This window comes from Saccostrea echinata, unplaced genomic scaffold (genome assembly GCF_033153115.1).
Source record: "Saccostrea echinata isolate AGI-Se365-2 ecotype Australia unplaced genomic scaffold, CSIRO_AGI_Sech_v1 ptg000029l, whole genome shotgun sequence".
Lineage (NCBI taxonomy): Eukaryota > Metazoa > Mollusca > Bivalvia > Ostreida > Ostreidae > Saccostrea > Saccostrea echinata.
Window position 1 is genome coordinate 1978440 of NW_026889778.1, and position 22622 is coordinate 2001061.

At 31.9% G+C, this 22622-nt stretch overlaps 1 pseudogene; it reads right to left on the reverse strand.

Annotated features, from left to right (window-relative positions):
• LOC133194317 (uncharacterized) overlaps positions 1 to 6622 on the reverse strand; it is a 41927-nt pseudogene extending 35305 nt beyond the window's left edge.
• Between the last annotated feature and the right edge of the window lie 16000 nt (positions 6623 to 22622).

The window sequence follows — 22622 nt, forward strand, 5'->3', positions numbered from 1 at the left end:
ACTTAAAGATAGGCATTCATATTGAGCAAAACTTCAAGCAACAAAGTCGAAACTTCAAGCAACAGTAGTTATTTATAATTATATTTACGTATTTAAAAAAAAGATCGTAAAAGTGTTCTTCAAAATAGTAAATGTTTATACATGTTTATTTTTTTTTAATTTATTCATTTTTTTTTTTTTTTTTTTTTTTTTTTTTTTTTTTGGAGAAGCTATACTAAGTTGGTGAAAAAAGCCTCAATAAGTTGCTAAAGAAAATTCGATAGAAGGTTGCCCATGCCAACTATCCAAGAGAAGTGCTACAGCTTGTTTAGGGGGGGGGGGGGTTACTTGATTCGTGCATTTGAACAGAACCATCTGGAGACATATAAAATTATTAATCGAATGACAGTACTTTTTCAGTTTTTTTTTTTTGGAAACTTTTTCAGATGACAAGACAGAAACGTTTTAAACACACTTTGCTTAGATAAATTCGTGAATGGCGTCGCGAGAATGGGCTGGGGAATTTGCCCTTTCAATGTTATCTATTAATTAAAATTTCAAATACTTTTCGAAAATATCTTTAATGCTTTCTCATAAACTTTTATAGGGAATCTGACATTTATAAAATAGTGTTAAAAGTTTTAATGCAATCTTAAAAACAAACCAAGTAATTCGCATTAAAAATAGTCTAGCTTTTAAAAATCAAACTCTTGCTTGAATTAGAATAATCGGATACTTATAATAAACGTACTATTAAATATACGTTACGCATTTCTCTCTCACTCTGCCCCCCCCCTCTCTCTCTCGTTTTAAAATCATATAAATTAATCTTTTATTTGTACGTATATTGTCGGACCCAAAAACCAAACTGTTTGTCTAACTCTGGGGCCTTTATTTAACCGTTCGATGGGTCAACAAAACGCATTTTGCCCGAGAACCTAGTCAATAAATGTTTTGTTATACCTTTGTATCTTGTGCAGGCTTCCATGATGTAAATTTACTTAAATCACACTGCGGTTAAAATTGGTCAATTTCGTCACTGTCGAACACCAACGATTGCAAATGAAATTTAACTGATCCCGCCCACAATATTAACGTAAGCGGTCCAATTTCTCATCGACAGGTCAAATATCTTACTCCGCGGCCAAACATCGATTTTTTTTATGACCGATCAGTACAACATTAGGAATGCGTATAGATTTATATAGAAACCAATTTTAAAGGTATATATAACAAAATTTTGTGTTGTACTCTGGAAATCTTCAGAATAAACTCTGAAATATTGTAGGAAGCAAATATCAAAAGCGATCTGTGCATATGTGTACAAATGATAGAGGCTGTATTCGAATGATTAAAATTCTGTATCAGACAAGGGCGGTCAGTGAGAAAATGGATTATCTGTAAAAATCTGAACAGAAGCTTTGAGTTGCTAAAGTCATGGAAAGTGAGAGGCGCTTCACAGTTGCTGATCTTGTAAATGCACAGTTACGCGGTAAAATAAAAAAGAAATAAAACATGGACAAACAAAATTAAATTATACTGGTACGATTGTTAGCAATATAAAATAAAATTGATGGAGAAACGTTTTTAATAAGTGGCTATTGGACCAACTGAGTGAAATGTAAAGGGAGATTTTTTTTTTTTTTTTTTTGAAAACACCATGACGCAATGTTTTTTGACGTTATAATGTAGCTCCAGAAATATCAAACATGCTGATTTTAAAAATTAAGTCAATTGATTTCTGTTAAATCGAATGGAATGAAACTTCAAATAAATATTTTATATGAGAAAATGTGTTCTTTTTTAATATTTCTTGAAAGTAATATAACAAACTTTCCAACAACCCTCGTATTTGCGTAGCGTCGCTAGGTTGACGTCATAACGTCATAGTGTTATTTTCCAAAGAAACTATCTATATTCAGATAGCGTTGTAGGAAAATTGAGTTGAGATAATTACAAAAATTAAGCTGAATTAAAAAGATGACATCTTAGGCATGTTTCAAAAATATCTTCATCAGATTTGGGGACAGGGCCGATTTTGGTCCGTAACGTACTTTCTTCTTTGCCACATATATTTTTGTCATTGTTGCCTTAGTTCATGACTAAGAGGCATGTTACTAAAAATAGAACATGTAATCAAACTAGGAGCTTAAAATCATGGAATCTAGACATATTTGAGGAAGTCTCAACAAATTATGACATTTCATGCATTGAAATTAATTGATAGGCATAAAATTATGTTGCCTAAAATATCAGTCAGGATAGTAAAATTTATTCAGTACTTATCCAGTTTAAGTACAAAAAGGTCACAAATCTTCCAAAGTTCACATTTCCAAAAAATTCAAATATTTATGAACTTTCAAAGTATTTTTAGAGTCTGTAAACACTGCAATTTGTTTTATTGTAATTACATCTGTAAGTACAGACCATAAGTAGGAAAATATAAAAAAATCTATCCTTGGACTCTTTCATATAGGGCAGATATGAGGTCACGAACAATGCTATGTTTTGACGTATTGCAAATCATAATAAAAATTGTTAAAATAGCTCATATCTAGTATATCATAATTTAACTGGAAATGTTTCAGCATGTCACTTTATAATATTTCAAAACAAACAGAACAACTATAACACAATTCTACATAAAACGAACATAAAAACATTTTAATGCAGAACATATATGTTGTCACCGATAACGATATTATCTTGATATGTTTTTTTCTTTAAAAACATCAAATGACTGTTTTTCATTGAACTTAGTTTTACAGAAAAAAGTTTTATTTTGTGGTATTAATAAATATTCTATGTAAAAAGGCAAAGTGTTTAAAAATATTAAGAAATTCATTTTTGTCATTGAAATATAAAGAACATGTTGCCATGGAAATACCATATTCTTGGAGTTTTATCAATTTCTTTGAAAAGGATGAAAACTACTTTAATCAATTCATTAATCTTCGATCAGAAAATCATGAAAACAAGTCCAATATTTACAAACATTTAAAATAAAACATTGGTGTACATATACAGAAAAAAATATGTAAATGTTGCCATGGAAACATCATACAATTTACATTTTTTTTTTCAATTTTTCTGAAACAACCTCCCTGATATTGCTTATATTCAGGCAAGGTAGGCATTCAATACTCTGAGAATACTTCAAATCTTTACTTTTGCTAATACATATATAATCTAACTAAAAAGGACTATTATTTGTGTTATGAATTAGAAACAAAAGAACATGTTATACTAACATAACATGTAAGCTACCATAAAAATGTTTACCATGGTTACCAAACAAAGCAAAATATCCAGTGTTTAAATTAGAAATATATATTTGCTAATATATTCATATGCTAAGTGCATTTCATGAAATGCTGGAATTGTAACTTGTATCTTTAGAAATATCTTTAACTTTTTAGAATAAAATTGCAGAAAATAAACTTTTCACACCTACATGTTTATCAAATAGGTTGCTTTGGATACACAAAATAACGTATTTACAACATTTAACACACATAGCTGATACAGTCTGGTGATGTTCTTCTGCCTTGAGATTCATGACAATTTCTTGGAGATGTTCATCATTCACAATGCTTTAAAATAAACTTTTCACACCTACATGTTTATCAAATAGGTTGCTATGGATACACAACATTATGTATTTACAACATTTAACACATTTTCATGCATAGCTGATACAGTCTGGTGATGTTTTTCTGCCTTGAGATTCATGACAATTTCTTGGAGATGTTCATCATTCACAATGCTTTCTGTATCTGCAAATTCAACTGAAAGACTGTTGAACTGACAATTGGATTTCTTTAGCATGTTTAAGGATACTTAACTGATTTGATTTCTTTTCACTGTAAAGGCAAACAATTTTTATGGTCTTTCTCTATAGTAAATACACACAGATACACTGTACACAAAACTTAAGACAATGATATTAAAGTGTCACCTGATAAGAAATTAGCTGATCCAAATGCATACAAATGAACATGGTAATAAATTAATTGAAATAATATACACTAAATAAAATACTAAGTATATATGCTTAAGTTTATATGTAAATGATTTTTGGCAGTATCAGATACTTACAGGAAATCTCAAACTCCATGTCTGTGGTTATACCCCCTGTGAAAGTGAATTGAATTAATCATGTTAATATACATATGAATACAGTATACTGGTAGGAAAAAATTATAAATTCTATTAATTCTATTTTTTCTGTAATCAGATATGACTTTGGATAAGAATGAATTTAATTAAAATAGACCACATAACTTTTACAAACTCATGGTCAATTGTCATAAGTCAAATTAGACACAGATTAGTGTATAAAGGGAAATTTTCATCCCCGTTTTATTTTCGCCCCTTTTGCCCTACTCACGCCAGGTGGGCAAATTTAAAACGGGGCGAATTAAAAAACACAGTATAATTTCTTAAACAGAATTGTGACTGGCCGAATTTAAAACGGGGCAAAATTGTTTGCAAGTGTAAAAGGGTGAAAATAACACAGGGCAAAAATAACCCTGTATACAATATATGTTAAGCCGTACATGCACTTCATATTCTTATTAATGATTATTATTAATATTGTGAATTAACAATTTAATACAATCTGACTTATTGAGGCATTATAGAGTTAAGTAACCACTATGAACATGTTGATGGCTTTTTTTACATTTGTAAGAAATTGTTCTATTTTTATTTAAGTGTACGTACAGTCTTTTATGTAAATGTCAAATGCCATTTCTTCATTTTCAACAACTGGCTTATTGACCAAGAAGGACTGTAGACATTCACCTAATAATGTGAAGCAAATTCATTCAGTTTCATTACATTTATGCTATAAATTTACTTTATAAGTGGTTTTATTTCAAAGAGATAGAATGATAAATGGATCAGTGGACTGGTTACTGTGTAATGTCAGCTTCTGAATTTGCTAGAAATACTTTCTTATATGATTTAAACAAAGGATCTTTAATATTTAAAAGTAAATTTTCATTGGAATACAATTGGATGTCCAAAATAAAGTCATGCACTTAGAAAATAATTTCAGGTAAGAATGGCAAGAATGATGATAACACAATAGTCACATACATTATCAAAGTAAAAAATAAAACATATTTTACCTTGAATTTTTGATTGCGTGCATTTGCTTCTATGGAGAGTCCTACAAATTTGTTCACACCAATCTGAAAGTAAAATAATGTGATCTTCTAAACAAATACTTCTTTTTTTAATATAAAAATTAAATTTGTCAGGGATGGCACAAGTTGCATGTGTAATAATGTACTAAACTAGAATGGTATTGCATAACATATTACATGCAGCACTGGAGTTTCAGAATTGAATTTCATGAGTTTTACAACAAATGTACAAGTACTTTTCACCTAACAAAGGATTTTGTCTTATATACATGTAATAAAATTATTAAGCATGTTGCAAAGTCCTTGCTCATTCTCAATTTTTTTCTCAAAATTTCAACACTTTGAATCTGAAAATTGCTTCCATGTATCCTTTTGCATACTAGCTAGCTAATGTATACTTAACAAATATTATAATTACCAATTTCTTCCACAAACTGTACATTGTAAGAGTGAGAAACATCTTATGCTCCATTGAGCACCTCTTGCAATTGCTACAAGACAAGTAATTGAAATAAATGATGCACATTTTGTCAAAGTACAAGTACACTGTTATAGAACTTATGGCATATACACATCATTATGGAATTCATTTTCTTTAAATTTCCTATGCTTAATAATATATTGAATAAATAAACAAATTGTAAATAATAGTGTACCTGTTGTACTTAAACTGTTTTGAGATATAATAATTTTTTTCTATAGCTTTCTGTGATTGCCTTAATTTAGGTTACAAACAAAATTAAATGCAGATTTCCAATAATAGGCCTAAATGACCCCCCTTTTTTCATTTTTTTTTTAAATTATGATAGTTTGTGTAATTTTCAAATAAGATCCTAACAGACCATGTAAGTCTTTCTACTTGCATGCAGTGACCTGTTTGCATTTCTCAAATCACTCCATGTATACATATGTTCTTTAAACTTAACTTGAATTTATATTTAAGTTTATTCTACTGGAATAAATATTTCCTTCGTACACATAATTCAATACAACTTTTTTTTATAATCATTTTACTGAAAATTTGATAACTACTAACTAGGTTTATAATAATTATAACCAACCTGACCCTACTGGAAATATTTGTCTTGTATTTAACCAGAGTTCTTTACACATTGTTGGACTGGCTCCTCTGTCTGCTTTCATCTTTCCCTGATGACCAGGATAGGAACAGGTTCTCTTGGGTCTTTTCCATTGTGCCCCAACTCTTCACGGTGCTTTATACATATTCTCATTGAAAGAACGGTTCTATCAACCGTGAAATACCCACTTCGATATGATATTAATATATACTCAGGACATACGTGAGCATCATATACATGCTTGTCTATTATTTCCGCACCTTGTAGAGAATATAGATGCCTGAAGATATCTCTATCACATTCATAAACATAAAAAGTGTTTGCAAAATTACAATCTGATTCTCCATTATGAAAGTCACACACAGCAGGGCATTTGGTTGGCAGTGCTTGTAAATGAACATCAATTTCCATCTATAAATACATCAAATTAATCAGAAAAATCTTGGAAGTCATTTTGATTAAAAAGATCAGACCACAAAGATCAAAAAAGTTGCATCAAGCCCATTCTGATAAATCATGTTTTGACCTCTAATTGACTTCTCTTCTCTTTTCTACCTCCTTTGCCTGGAGATTGCATTTAAGGGGTGGTAAATCTTCTAAATCATTTTTCATGGAAACAAAACTTATCTACAGGATTTAGACATGGAAGATATTGATCTATCTAGTATTTGTGACCAGAAAATATATTTTTAAAATTAATTCAAAATTTCAAAAGCATTTTAAGGTCTCGATGTCTAAAATATGAATAAATTCAAGAATGACCTAGAATAGTTATTATGTTTATTTCATATATGTATAGATCAATGTTTTATCAATTATGCAGTAAACTTTGAGAGTCCAAAGATGGATTTTCTTTCAGTTTCCATTTAGGTCCTCTAATTCTATAATCATGTGAAATAGACAAGATGCAAGCGTTTACAGGTATATTTATACCTTACTCAAAGTTAGCATTTTCTTTAATATCTGGCAGTGGTATCGATATGCCAGTATTCTGAAATTTGCTTGATCTTTATAAAAGCAGTACTATCAATTCAACTTTGTTTTACTGGAAATATAGGACATAGATAACTTATATATAAATAAAAAGTTTGTATGAATTGTTCTCTTATTTTTGTATTTTGGTACTCAAAATGTATCGTTTTTGGTATCTTTTTTTTTACAATTTTCAAAGGATATTTGGGCCAATATTTAAAGTAGGTCAAAGCTAAAAATAGAAGAACATTGAGGGGCAATTGAATTCAAAATTTAGACTTTCATGGGAGGTTCTTCCAGTTTTATACCAGTTTTAAAATATCTGAGATGTAAGCTTGTGGACCATTTTTGCTATTTTGCATGGTTTTCTCTGAGACGCTCACTTAAATTACATAGTAATGATGAACATTTTGAGAATAATAATAACAAGTAATAAGCCTTTTTAAGGAAAATGAGTGGATTCACAAATTAAACCCAAAAGATCCGTCTAAAAATATGAAATATAATTTTCTATCCATAGATCATTATCTAGTAAAAAAAAATAAATAGATAAACTCCATATGGAATAAAAGTGCTAAAATATATAATATTTAAGCCATGTCCTATATTTTATGTAGAGCTCTCCTATTTTCAGAACGTTTGAATAGTGTTACAATGGGCCACGACCATCCAGCCCTCTTTATATAATGAAATATGGAGATAACGAACAATATTCAAGCTCAAAGTCCATTTGAACAATACAAACCGGGAGCAGCGCAAACACAGACCTTCAAAAACACCAAAGGTGGGATCAGGTGCCATAAAGGAGTGAACATCTCCTGCTGACCGGTCACACCCGCCGTGTGCTCCTTGTCATGATTGCAAAAAAAAAAAAAAAAAAAAAAAACTCAGAAAAATCCGTAGACAATTCAGTGTGTAAATAATGGCCTAAAAATTATTATGAAAAACGTCAATAGCATTTAACTTCGTGATATGTTGTATTTGCTGACAAGGTCATTGTATCGACCATAGAACTTCGAAATGATGACTTCAAAGTAAAACGCATGTAAGAATCGGTTAAGATAAAATCTAACAATTAATTCGAAATTCATGGTAAAATACTTTGATTTATTATAGTAAAACTTTCATTTATTATAGAAAAGACTTTAATACTGGAGTAAACCAAAAATAAGCAGAGGAGAATTCTTTGTTAAGTTAAAGACGATATTTTTCCCCTATAAGGGATCCTACCAGACAAGACACAGTTAGCGACAAAAATGATATCCACAATTTCTGCTTTATAGTCGGATTTGAACCGTCAATCTCTTTTACATGTGTGTCATTCTCAAATGGAAATGGACAGAATTGAATATAAAAAGTAATCGTGCAGAATAACATATGGACGTCAACGATCATAAAGGAGAATTTAAGCATGACACACGAAAAAATTGGTTAAGGTCAAAGAATTCCCTTGAATATTAAGAAGGTTTCACTACAAAGACATTTTTGTGAAGTGTAACGATTGCAGAAATTAAATTAAATAGGGTTTGAGTCACCCAACAAAACTGCGAAATTCATATGTGAATTAATAAAAGTAAGGGGTTTCATTTTAAGGACACTTGCTACAAACAAAAAACTGGATGCATGTACCTGTATATATTTTCTTTTTTCTTTTCTTTTCTTTTCTTTTTTTTTTTTTTTTTTTTTTTGGTTGTAAGTGACACATCTATTAAATATTCTGAAATCTTTGTCAGATTAAGGCATTGTAAATTTCTCACTTTGTTTTTATATTAAATTTGACTACGGAATATTCCGTATATTCCGTCTACCTGATCAATGCATAGGGTTCAGGCGTGTGTGACCAGTTGACAGGTGTCTTTGTTTAATGCAATGTTCACAGATTTGTATTGCTTACATCCATAAATATTATATATATATATATATATATATATATATATATATATATATATATATATATATATATATATATATGCCCCAAAGCCCTTTCAAACTATACAATCTTTATCACTTTATTGGCCAAAACTAAAAAAAATCGGAAAAAGTAATCTTTTTCCGATTAAATTTCGTATTTATTGTCATAATATTGTTATTATTATAAGTTTGTAGCAGGCGGCCTTAAGTCAGTTAAAAACTTAAAAACTTAAAAATCATTGTAATTTTATTGAACATTCCTGCTGTATCTAAAAAATCCTATTTATATTACTTTGATATTTTCAGAAAAAATATTTACAAAATTGACAACAAATACTCTATATCTGTAATATTTGTGCATTTTTTTTTTCAATTTAAAAATATTTGGGTTTAACATTATTCAATTGAGATGTTGGGATAACGAACGATGTTCATTTAATCAATACAAATTGGAAGCAGAGCAAACACGGACCTAATACATCAGAGGGGGGATCAGGTGCCATGAGGAGTGAGCATCCCCTGCCGACCGGTCACACCCGCCCTGTGCTTTTTGTCATGATCGAGAAAACCGGGAAAATCCGTAAACAATTAAGTTTGTAAATATTTGCCTACAATGCAGGAAACTAATTTTGTTACAGCATCGATGCTGATTTGAATGCTTCCTTTGCTTGCTGATTTGAATGCTTCCTTTGCTTGCTGATTTAATGCTAGTTATCCTTATCCTGATGCTGTTTTATAATTAGGTCAATGCTACCGGAAGTAGCATCATGCTACCGGAAGTAGATAATGAATTTCAGCATTGCCGTTTAAAGCAATAAAAGTGCCTTTTACAATTATTTGATCATAATATCTCACTATGTATCAATAATGTGAATACTTTAACCAATATTCTTTCTGTCTTTTTTAATTTTTTACTGAATTAAAACTCATTGATTTTCAGATGCTAGTAGGATAATGCTGATTTTATGTAGGTCAATGTTGGTTTTATCCTTTGCTTGCTGATGCTGATCCTGGTAATGCTGTTTTTCAAATGCTGATGCTGATGCTATCTCGATCCTGATGCTACTAATGCTTATGCTGATGCTGGTTTATGTAACAAAATTAGTTCCCTGCACTGTACCAATTAGTATGGAAGCATTTGAATTAATGATAGATTGTATTTGCTGACAAGGTCGTTGTGTCGACCATAAAACTTGCAAAATGATGACTTTAAAAGAGACTGTTGATTTTCTTGTTTCATCAACTTTTTTGTCAATAGCTTGCCTCATTTTAGAAATTGTTCGTACGTAGAGCATGCTCATGCACAGGTGATAAGGGTATATTGCTGCATAAGAAAGGGAATTGACGATATAAAAGTCGAAGTCTTCACGTTTATCATAAAGCTTTGTTGAAATATATGGAGGTAACGAACAGTATTCAAGCTCAAAAGTCCAATAAACAATACAAATAGGAGCAGAGCAAACACGGACCTCCAAAACATCAGAGGTGGGATCAGGTGCTATGGAGGACTGAGCATACCCTGCCGACCGGTCGCACCCGCTCCTTGTAATGATCGGGAAATAACGGTAAAATCCGTCAACAATTCAGTGTGTAAATAATGGCCTAACAATTAGTATGAAAACCGTCAGTCAGCATTTGACTCAATGATAAATTGTATTTGCTGACAAGGTCATTGTATCGACCATAGAACTTACGAAATGATGACTTTAATTGAGACTGCTGATATTCTTGTTTCATTAACTTGTTTGTCAATAATTTACCTGTTTTAGAAATTGTACATACTTAGAGCATGCTTTTGCGTATCGAATCAACTGAGAGATATAAACCCCGTATGCAGGTGATGAAGGTATATTGCTGCATTAGTAAGTGAATTTGACGATTGAAAAGTTAAAGTCATCACGTTTATCATATAGCTTGGGTGTCAGATTACCATTAACGACTCTTTCAAGTAAAATATCCAAATATGAAACAGATGTGTCAGACTCTGTGGTATCTTTTATCTCAAGCTCACCGGGATATGTCGTAAGAATGGAAGTTACAAGGTCTGTTAAAAACGGGGCACAATCGCTACCCATGGGAATACCAACAGATTCTTGGAAGACCTGATCTTCAAAAACTATATTGTCAATCAGAAACTCAAGCATCTATTTAATATCAACTTCAGAGTACTTATGTGTAAAACCAGATTTTTTTTTTTTTTTTTTTTTTTTTTCAAAATAATGTTGCAAATGACCTGTGACAAATTTAGTATATTTATGAGTTCCATTTTAATTGAAAAAGTAGCTGTCTATGATATCAAAAAGCCTGAACTTTAATTTATCGCGGGGAATGGTTGTAAAAAGTTTTGAAAAGTCGTACGTGTTGACGTTATTGATTTTGGTAAAATTTTGTGATTTCATATTTTCTAAAAGTTCTTTGGAGTTTTTAAGTATTCAAATCTGATTTGCACTACTTCTGAAATATACTGTTGCTCAGTACTCCTGAAGTTTCTCCTTTACTATTGTAAATATTTTAGTGAGGAGTAAAGAAAGAGGCTTGGGAGAATATTTTCCAAGGAATGGACGTGTCGCCTCTTTCATAGCATCATAAAAGATGCAAATAAATCTGAGTGTTCAGCTGGTGGATACAGTTATTTTCGTCCCATGTCATTTCTTCATATCACACTTCCAAAAAAATTGTCCAGTTTTAAATTCGTCCACTTGAAGCGAAGGCGGAAAAGGCGAAAATAAAATGCGATTGGCGTTTACCTGTTAACAGAATCTATTTCCTACACATATTATAGTTCATGCATTTTGTTGAAGGGACAAAAAAATCAACAGTTATAAAGCCTGGGATAGAACAGCATTTATAACATGAATTGTGACTATCAAATAGAAATATCACTTCCAAACCCTCAAAGATATAAGAGAAAAAAACAAGAATTGACATTATTAGAATAAATACATAAATTATTATTGATATATTTTTTAAAAATATTTTCCCCATACTTGTTTAATTAAATAATCCCTCACATTTTAACTAGAGAGAGATTAAAATCCGTCTTTACTGCAATTGTCAGTTTACAACTTTATTTGAAGTCGATTTAAATCAGTAAACAGATTTCGATTATTTTCATGGTATTTAAAAAAAACCCCAGTTTTTGTAGTAACTGTCTATCAAACAGTTTAAAAGTACATCGTCATGAGCTCATAAACATTTGATATATATGTTAGTTATTGAAACCCTGCCTCTACAAAAAGACACAAGATTAATTAAACGTTTGGAGTACTTGTTACAAAGTAGTCAAAGTTCAAATTTAAGCAATTGAAACGCCGGTATTTTTCATGGTTTATAACAAACAGTGCTCAAGCTAAATAGTACAGACGTACCTCTTAAATGTGAAAAAGAACATACATACATGTGTACTGTATATCGGTACTCTGAACTACTTTGAAAGTAGATGGAAGGTCAAATTCAAGGATCACGAGGTCAGAAACCTTGGAATTTTACAAAAATCATACTGTCAAGATATATATGTGCAAATTACAATTTCAAATGATTTGGGGTGTAACAGACAGAAAACAGCTAGCTAGACAGATAGACAGATGGGTAGTTAGACAGACACACTGCTAGCTAGACAGTTAGACAGGCAGACAGATGGATAAACAGACAAAAAGACAAACGCTGAGTAAAGTGATCTTTTAGTGTTGCTGGTCTGTTGCTAACCCCTCGTATATATTCTTATAAACTTTTTTGTTTTTAATAGCAAGGGAGTGGAATTATTGACATTAAAATACTTTAAAATCTTCTTTTATTTATTTATTTTTAAATACTTCAAATATTTTCTTTTTTCAGATTGCAATAACTATTGTATTGAGCATAAAGATAATCCAAACATATAACTGATCAAAAGATGCAAAACCACACAGAAGAAACTTCATTGACCTCTCGGAGGATGTTTTCCATTTCAATTTGTCTGTTTATAGGTATTCCTTGTGTATGTATCAACGCATTCGTATTCATTATCTTGATAACAAAAAGAGCCCTAAGACAAAACACGTATCATTTCCTGGTCCTATTGCTATCGATCTGTGACTTCCTCGTTGGACTGGGTTACATTTCATACGCAATCCAAACGAATGTTTCACAAGGGGACAGATTTAACATGGCAATGTGTGTTATCAAAACATTTTTCTTTGTAAATGGTACATTATTGTCTCTACTTCAGACATTTCTAATTGGTTTACAAAGATACTTAATTATTTGTCGAACTTCTTGGAGTGATCGTTTGTTTCAGAATGGTAGAAAATACATTGTTTGCATCTCTAGTTGGCTGACAATACTAATCTTTACGGTTGGTTTGATGTCACCTCCAGATGGTCCGATGAAAACTTGTCAAGTTCAATATATCTACCAAAGACATTTTCAAATTTTTATCAATTTCAACAAGTTATTGGTAGCGTTACTTGTTGTGACAGTCGGATTGTATTGTGTAACGCTACGCTATGTCATAAAACAGAACAGGGTTGTTGTCCCCAAACCTTTACAGAAGTCAAGTAAAAGCCCTGCAAGAGAAATCAAGAACACAGATCAAGGTGAGAGCAGCAAAAATGAAAGTCACAATAATATTAAGAAATCAGAAATAAAACTTAACGAAGTATCATCTGGAAACAAATTGCAGCAACCGCAAGGATCAAAGAGTGAAGGTCATGCACAACTTGCAGCTTCTACTTCCGGGTATCAAAAAATGGCAGTTTTGAAGAGGAAAAAAGTTTTGAATACTGTAGTATTGCTTGGCATTCTCCTGTGCTGCTTAATTATTTTAACTTCCCCACTAATAATGGCCTCAATCTTTTTTGATGAAGTCCCCGATCTTTACCTTTTTGTTGCAGGTTGTTGTTGTGGAATTAATTCTATCATTAATCCTGTGTTATATTGCTTAAAAATTGAAAGTGTGCGTTCTGTTGTCAAAGACTTTCTCTGTAGATGTGCTTGAAGGAAAGAAAAACAACAAATATCCCTTTATAATTTTTAGAGCATTCTGTGTGTTGTTTATAGTTGTTTTTCTTTGATTTGTTTGCTATAATAAAGTCTCGATATGTTTTAATATTTTTTATTTTTATTTCAGTTTGGAAAAACATTGCTTCTGAAATAAAGCATTTGTACAATGTACATCTTAAACAGATATAATAAGTCAAAAGCGCATTTTTGTAATATTCGTATCTGAAATAAATTTATAGACAAAAAAGTGTTTTGACAAACTCAACTGTACTTCAAAGCAAGGAGTGCAAAATACATTTATAACTGCTGGAAGACAATAAGATATAATAAATTTTAAAAATACTCTTTCTACAGACATCCCAGTTCTTGGGGCTTGAAACCTTGGTTACATTTTGTTTCATTCGTGCAAAAAAGAGGAAGGAGTGAAGCGGTTATTTCTCTTAAAAAATAGTTTTTAAGGTTATGAATCCTTAATTTCTTCGAATTTTTATACTCTTCAGAAATACCAAATTCCATATTTGTCAACATTCCCGTGTTTTGAGCCACCTTGTCTCTAAGTTTCGTTTACGATTTTTTTGTAGCTGAAACTATAAATTCGTTAATTGGAAGAGTAATTGTAGCGACCATAAATTACAGACATAGAATTATGGTTTCGTCATATAAAATTATAATTTCAATTATCGTAATATTATACTAAATAAGATGTCAATTGATGAATATATTGACACATAATATGAATTTACTGCCTACATGAAGTTATGTTTGTATTACATAAGGTTGTTAATTTTTCCTTGTACTGGGTTTGATCTATACATTTATTTACTGTAGAATTTTTATCAATAGATGACTCGGTGATACGCGGTAAATCAACAAGACGGTAAATCAACCTGAGCACTGTGGCTAGGAAAAAAAGCAAAGATCAGTTCAGTATTGAAAAGCTTTAATGCATAAGTGGTCCCGATCTACCCCTAAAAGGCGGGGTGGGGGTGGGTGGGTTATGATTTAAACAAAATTGAATCTACACTTACTAAAGATGCTTACATATTTCTTTGTCTAACAGTGACTTTTCCCCTTTCATTATGGTCCCATCCTAGCCTTGGGTGGTCATGGTTTGAACAAATCTGAATCTACGCTTTCTGAGGATGCTTCTATATAAATATAACCAATCATAGCCTTGCTGTTCTTGAGAAGAAGATCTTTTAAAAAATTCCAATGTATTTCTTTGCATAACTTGAGAAGAAGATCTTTTAAAAAATTCCAATGTATTTCTTTGCATAACTTTAATCATCAATTGTGGCCCCATCCTATTCCCAGGGGGCCATGATTTTTATCATACATGAATCTACACTACCTTAGGATTCTTCCAAATAGTTAAAAACCAATCATGGTTTTTCTGTTCCAGAGAAGATTTTTCCTATATATTCCTATGTAAAACTTTGATCGTCCATTTTGGCCTTACCTACTCCCAGGGGTCATGATTTGAACAAACTTGAATATACTCCACTTGAGGATGATTCCACATGAGTTTCATCTTTCCTGGTCCAGTGGTTCTTGAGAAGAACGCAGCTGTTAAGGCTTCCCGGAGTTTTGAAATGCGCTCACAAAATATTGTATTGCGAGGTCGGTTTTTGTTAAATTTACAAGTATTGTACTCTTAGTACTTCCAATTTATATAGAGGGTTCCCTCGACTATTTGTTATGATATCACATGACTTTGTTGATCACGTGACGGTCATTTATAGTTTTTTAAAGTGTTTCATATAAATCGCTTCGGCAATTATTAACAATTTGTTATATAAATAAATTCCTCGTATCCTTGTGTACCCTAAATATGCTTGGGAAAAGTCATAGTATTACTTGGGTACAAAATATTTCGTGAAAAAATCAACTTACCTACAAATTTGAGGGTATTTTCCACATAATATCGTAATCTGTATTAAAACAAAGCCTTCACACATTTTTCCCGAGCAAGATTCAGTTAGAGAACAACTTCTTCTTACAGATTTCCACAATAAAAAATAAATAAAAAATAAAACTCAGATTAATCCTCATTAATCACCTGCACCTGCACCATTTGAACAAACTTGAATCCCCCTTACCCAAGGATACTTTGTCCCAAGTTTGGTTGAAATTTGCCCAGTAGTTCTGACGAAGAAGATGAAATTGTGAAAAGTTCACAAAGACGACGACGACAACAACGACAACGAATACAGACAACGGACAAATTTCGATCAGAAAAGCTCACTTGAGCCTTCGGCTCAGGTGAGCTAAGAAGTATTTCTTGATTAGGTTTATACGGTCTCAATTTTCGGAGGATATCCAACACTCAATACTCGGCCCAAATTTTTACTACACTCTTATATGGAAACTTGCAATGCCTCGAGGAATTGCTTAATGCTCCAATTCTGTCGAAAACACATTTTCAATTTTCAAACACCTTATATCTACCTTTAGTGGAGAAGTGTATATATCATTCTACAGGTAAATCTGCACTTAAAGAAGACTTCAAACATTATTCTATAGACTTTATGTGGAGATTTGAGATCATGTGGAGACGTTTTTCAATTTACAAAAAAAAAAAAAAAAAAAAAAAAAAAAACCACGGAGGATGACACATCAGTTTCATATTTAAATAATTTGACAGAAAAGACATTAACGGTAACCTAACAGCAAAACTTTATGATATACCTGATGACTTCAACTTTTCTATCGTCAACTTCGGATTTATATAGCAATATACTATTATCACTTGCATATGGAATTCATGTCTCCAAGTTGATTCTACGTACAAACAGTTTCTGAAACGAGGCAAGCTATTGACAAATAAGTGAATGAAAAAAGAATATGAACAGCCGCGTATAGAGTCAACATGTTGCAAATTCTATGCAATGCCCTTGTCAGCTAATACAATATATCATTAAGTCGAATGCTGATTTTTTTCATACAAATTGTTAGGTCATTATTTTCTCAATGAATTATCTACAGATTTTCCGTTTGCCCGATCAGGACAATAAGCACTCGGCGGGTGTGACGGATAGAAAATATTCATTTATACCGAATCGAGATATGAACCCGATGTGCAGGTAATAATGGATTTTGCTACATAAAAAGGAAAGTTGACGATAGAAATTTGAATTCATCACGTCTATCATGAAGTGTTGTTGTTAATTTGCCAACAGCCATCATAATCTCTTTTTAGTAATCCATCCAAATATGAAACAGATGTGTCAGATGTCAGACTCTATGGTGCTTTTATTTGAAGTTCTATTTGACATATTAAATCTACATAGAAATGAAAATGAATAAAATTAATTGATAAAACTTCGTCGATATGTCTAAATGTCGAATTGAAGGCCACAACAAGAGTAGAGTAAACATGTAGAGTTTTTGAATAAAATCTGCTTCATAAGAATACAAAATCATGTCTGATAATACTGAGCCTAATTATAACCCATGGGAATGCAACAATTTGTTGGCAGAGCTGGTATCCAAAGCTTACATAGATATTATCAATTAATGAACAATCCAAGCATCCTTTTAATATTTATCTCGGCGTACAATGTGTAGAATCAGTTTGATTTTTAACAAATTAAGTTTAAATATCATCACTCATTAGGTATTTAAGTTTACATATTCCATTTTAGTGATTAATAGTTGTCGAATAGCCTGTTAAATAGCCTAGTCTTTAATTAATCGCGGGGAATGATTGTACAAAGTGTTGAAAAGTCGTTTATGATTTAATGCTAAACATTTTACATTTTAGGCATGACTTATTGTTATTATACAAATGTTGAAATAAATTTACAGAACCGTCTATCTCGATTAGAGAACTGTCAATCTCTATTATAGAAATGCCAAATTCTATTACAGAACCGTTAATTTTCTATTACAGAAGCCTCCATCTCTATTACGGAACCGCAAATTTCCATCACAGACCTGCCAATATTCATCACAAAACCGTCAATCTCTATTACAGAACCGTCAATCTTTATCACAGAACTTCCGGTTTCTATTTCAGAACTGCCACACTCTCCGTCGATCTCTATTACAGAACTGTCAATCTCTATTACAGACCTGTCAATCTCTATCAGAAACTGTCAATATCTATCACAGAAGTGTCAATCTCTATCAGAAACTGTCAATCTCTGCCAGAACTGTCTATCTCTATCAGAAACTGTCAATCTCTATCACAGAACAGTCAATCTCTATAACAGAACCGCCAATCTCTATCACAGAACAGTCAATCTCTATTGAAACACCGTTATTCTCTATAACAGAACAGTCAATCTCTATCACAGAACAGTCAATCTCTATCACAGAACAGTCAATCTCTATTACAAAACCGCCAATCTCTATTACAGAACAGCCAATTTCTATTACAGACCTGTCAATCTCTATTACAGAACTGTCAATATCTATTACAGAACTGTCATTCTCTATTACAGAACAGTCAATCTCTCTTACAGAACTACCAATCTCTATTACAGAACCGTCAAACTCTATTACAGAACAGTCAATCTCTATCAGATAACCCTCAATCTTTATCACAGAACTGCCTGTTTCTATCTCAGAACTACCAGTCTCTAACACAAAGCCACCAATCTCTATTACAGAACTGTCAATCTCTATAACAGGACTGTCAATCTCTATTACAGAACAGTCAATCTCTATTACAGAACAGCAATTCTTTATCACAGACCGTCAATCTCTACTTGTTTATTGTTTTTACCTATTTTTAAAATTATTTTCAAATTTAGTAAGATTAAATATTGATTTGTAATCTGATTTAAATAAGAAAAATGACATCTTGACCGATCGAGAGACATGTTTAAATTAAAATGATTTCGTATATATTTTCTTTTTAACTTCAATGTAATAGATTAGATTGTAAGAAAGAGAAATATCGACCTTAGAAAACTCTTTTTATCATTCTATTAATTATGAGTACTTTGAATATGGCATTTTTTTCATATTGCAATTTCAACTCTATTGAGATTAAAGATAATCCATCACTGATCAAAGGTTGCAGAGCCACACAGAAGAAACTCCATTAACTTCTCGTAGAATGTTTTCCATTTCAATTCGTCTGTTTATATGAATTCCTTGTATAATGCGCATGCGTATTCATTTTCTTGATACAAAAAGATCCCTTATACACAACGCACCAAACGTACAAATAATTGATCAAAGGATGCAGAACAAAACAGAGGAAACTTCATTCACCACTAAGGAGATGTTTTCTATTCTAGTTTGTCTATTTATAGGAATACCCTGTGTGTGTATCAATGCATTCGTATTCATAATTTTGATAACAAAAAGAACCCTTCGACAAAATACGTATTATTTCCTGGTCCTATTGCTATCAATTTGTGATTTTCTCGTTGGACTTGGTTATATTTCATACGCCATTCAAACGAATGTTTCACAAGGGGACAGATTTAACATGGCAATGTGCGTTATCAAAACATTTTTCTTTGTAAATGGTACTTTATTGTCTCTACTTCAGACATTTTTAATTGGTTTACAAAGATACTTAATTATTTGTCGTACTTCTTGGGGTGATCGTTTGTTTCAAAATAATAGAAAATATATTGTTTGCATCACTAGCTGGCTGATAATATTAATTTTCACGGTTGGTTTGATGTCACCTCCAGATGGTCCAATGCCAACTTGTCAAGTTCAATATATCTACCAAAGACATTTTCAAATTTTCATCAATTTTAACAAGTTATTGGTAGCGTTACTTGTTGTGACAGTCGGATTGTATTGTGTAACTTTACGCTATGTTTTTAAACAGAACAGAGTGGTTGTCTCTAAACCTTTACACAAGAATTTTGAAAAGTCGAAAAAGACCTCTGCGAGAGAAGTCAAGAAATCAGGTCAAGGAGATGGCAGCAAAAATGACATTAAGAAGGATATTCATAAAATAGGAGTAAAATCAAACGAATTATCATCTAAAAACAATTTGCAGCCCCATGGATCAAAGAGTGAAAGCAATGCACAACTTGAAGCTTTTCCTTCCGGTTATCAACAAATGGCACTTTTGAAGAGGAAGAAACTTCTCAATACTGTTGTATTGCTTGGCATTCTCTTGTGCTGCTTAATTGTTTTAACCTCCCCACTAATTATTGCCTCAATCTTTTTTGATGAAGTCCCCGATCTTTTTCTTTTTGTTGCAGGTTGTTGTTGTGGAATTAATTCTATCATTAATCCTGTGTTATATTGCTTAAAAATTGAAAGTGTGCGTTCTGTTGTCAAGGATTTTCTCTGTAGTTGCGCTTGAATGAAAATCAAATATCTTTTAAATAAGTTATGATCATTCTTTGTTTAAACTTACGATATTTTGCATTTGTCTATTTTCGTTTTAACTTTATTTGAGAAAACAGTTTGCTATCAAAATAAATTAGTCGTACATCTTAAATAGCCATAATAAGACAAAAGCATACATTTTTTAAAATTATATTTGTATTAAAAATCTATTAATATAAAAAATGAGTAAAGCAACTGCACAGAAAAGTAGGCAACGGGTGCAGAAAAGAATTAGGTGTAAAGACATATAATAATGATGGTAAGATTTTTAAATTTTTGTTCCAGAAAGATAACCCCTTGAATAAAGAATATATCGTTGTTTTCGTGGAATTTTGCTTTTTTTTGGGGTCAGTTATCAATGTTTTGCTCGTAAAATAATGACCTAGTAAAAAACGAACCTCAATTATTCTATGGTTTGAACAGTTTGTCTGGCAAGTAAATATTTCTATACATGGGTCATTGGATATTGAGAATGGGGGTTCAGACGTCCCCTCGATTCCAAACATTTTGGAAAAAATAGTGTAATTCTATCATGCATGAAGCATGGAGATACTGAACCATAATCAAGCTCAAAAGTCCAAGTAATGCAAATCTGGAGCTGAGCAACATGGACCTTTAAAAACATCAGAGGAGGAATCAGGTGCCATGGAGGAGTAATCATCCCCTGCCGACCGGTCACACCCACCGTGTGCTCCGTGTCATGATCGAACTAAATCCCTAGACATATACGTATTTAAAACGTTTCATTACCTTCTTTATAATAAATTTGCTAAATGCTTGATTTTGGGCATTGATTGTTATCACACATCTGCTTTGAAAAAAGAAAGAAAGACGGAGAAGGAGCTTGTGTTAGTTGATGAAAATGTAATCCATATATAAAATATCCCGTTATTTTTAGCATTCTGTCATACTCTGCTGCTGACTTTCAGCTTTCAGATCAAATGAAAATGAAAAGAAATTATTAGGTTTTAACATATCTAGCATACCCGGGGAGGGGGGGGGGGTAATTTTATTATAATAGAGACTAGGAAATTAACGTTCAGGACTTCCTCCTTGTTATCAGTGGTTTGCATGTTTTGTTAATTGGTTAATTTCTTTCTTAAATTTTAGCATAAGAATTGGACAAGAGACAGATAAGAAACAAATCTATTTTTGTTAAATTGAGAATAAATGGAGAACAAATGATTGCAACCATTACAGACAAAAGACATTGTTAACAACAATGACTGCAACAGTTATTGCCAGTTTTGAAAATATAAAGAAAATACATTTTTTGATTTTATTTATATCGGAATAAATTAATTCTGGTGGTAGAGCAATATCATCATTATATGATTGGTTTGACTCAGATTAAATTTTTAGATAACTTCCTAAGAAACCTTACATACATTTTGAGTTTATCGATTGATTAACAAAATCAATTTTATAAGAATGATAAAAAATATCAAGTTCATGTGTACTTATAGTAGAATGTGTATGGATTCATTTACGCAAAAGGTCTTAAATAAATGAAAACTTCAAATAAATGAAGTGTCGGAAGTTAGAATTATGAATACAAAAATTTATCTAGAGGAGAAACTAAAATGAACCAAATTCGTTACTGAATGTGATCAATAAATCATCATTAATTTGACAAGATGACAGAATGCATTAATAGGTAACCTACATAATGCATTTGGTCCGTCATTTTGTTATCTATTTTTATGATCAATGATTGGATTTTTCATTTTTATAGTATTTTCTCCAGCACCATACGTAAATAATTGAGAATTGTAAACGAAGGGGTGGTCATTTTAAAGAACGAAGGCCCTTAAAAGGGAGGAAGTGTTTAACTAGGGGGCTGGGAAGGGGAGGGGGCTAAAGAAACACACTGCTGACATATACCCCATATATATCAAAGCATCTTTTAAATCCAAAAAGAGAGTTTAAAAACTGTAAACAATTTCCTAAAAACAAAGAATGACCGTAGCAGATATGCAAGTTTTAAATCAAGCCAGTTCCAGTAGCTCGTCTTGTATGCAGTTATGTATAAAGTACAGTACAGGCAACGCGGATCCCTTATTTCCCGCGCCCCGTCGCGGTATAAACACAACGCGGGATTTGGCCAGGTGAGACAGGTAAACCGCGTTCCCTCCGCGGGAAATTCATCACCTACCTGTCCCCGCCGCGGTTAAATCATCGATCAACTAGTATCGTAAACAAACGGGAGTTATCTCCCCGAACGAGAATGTGCGAAATT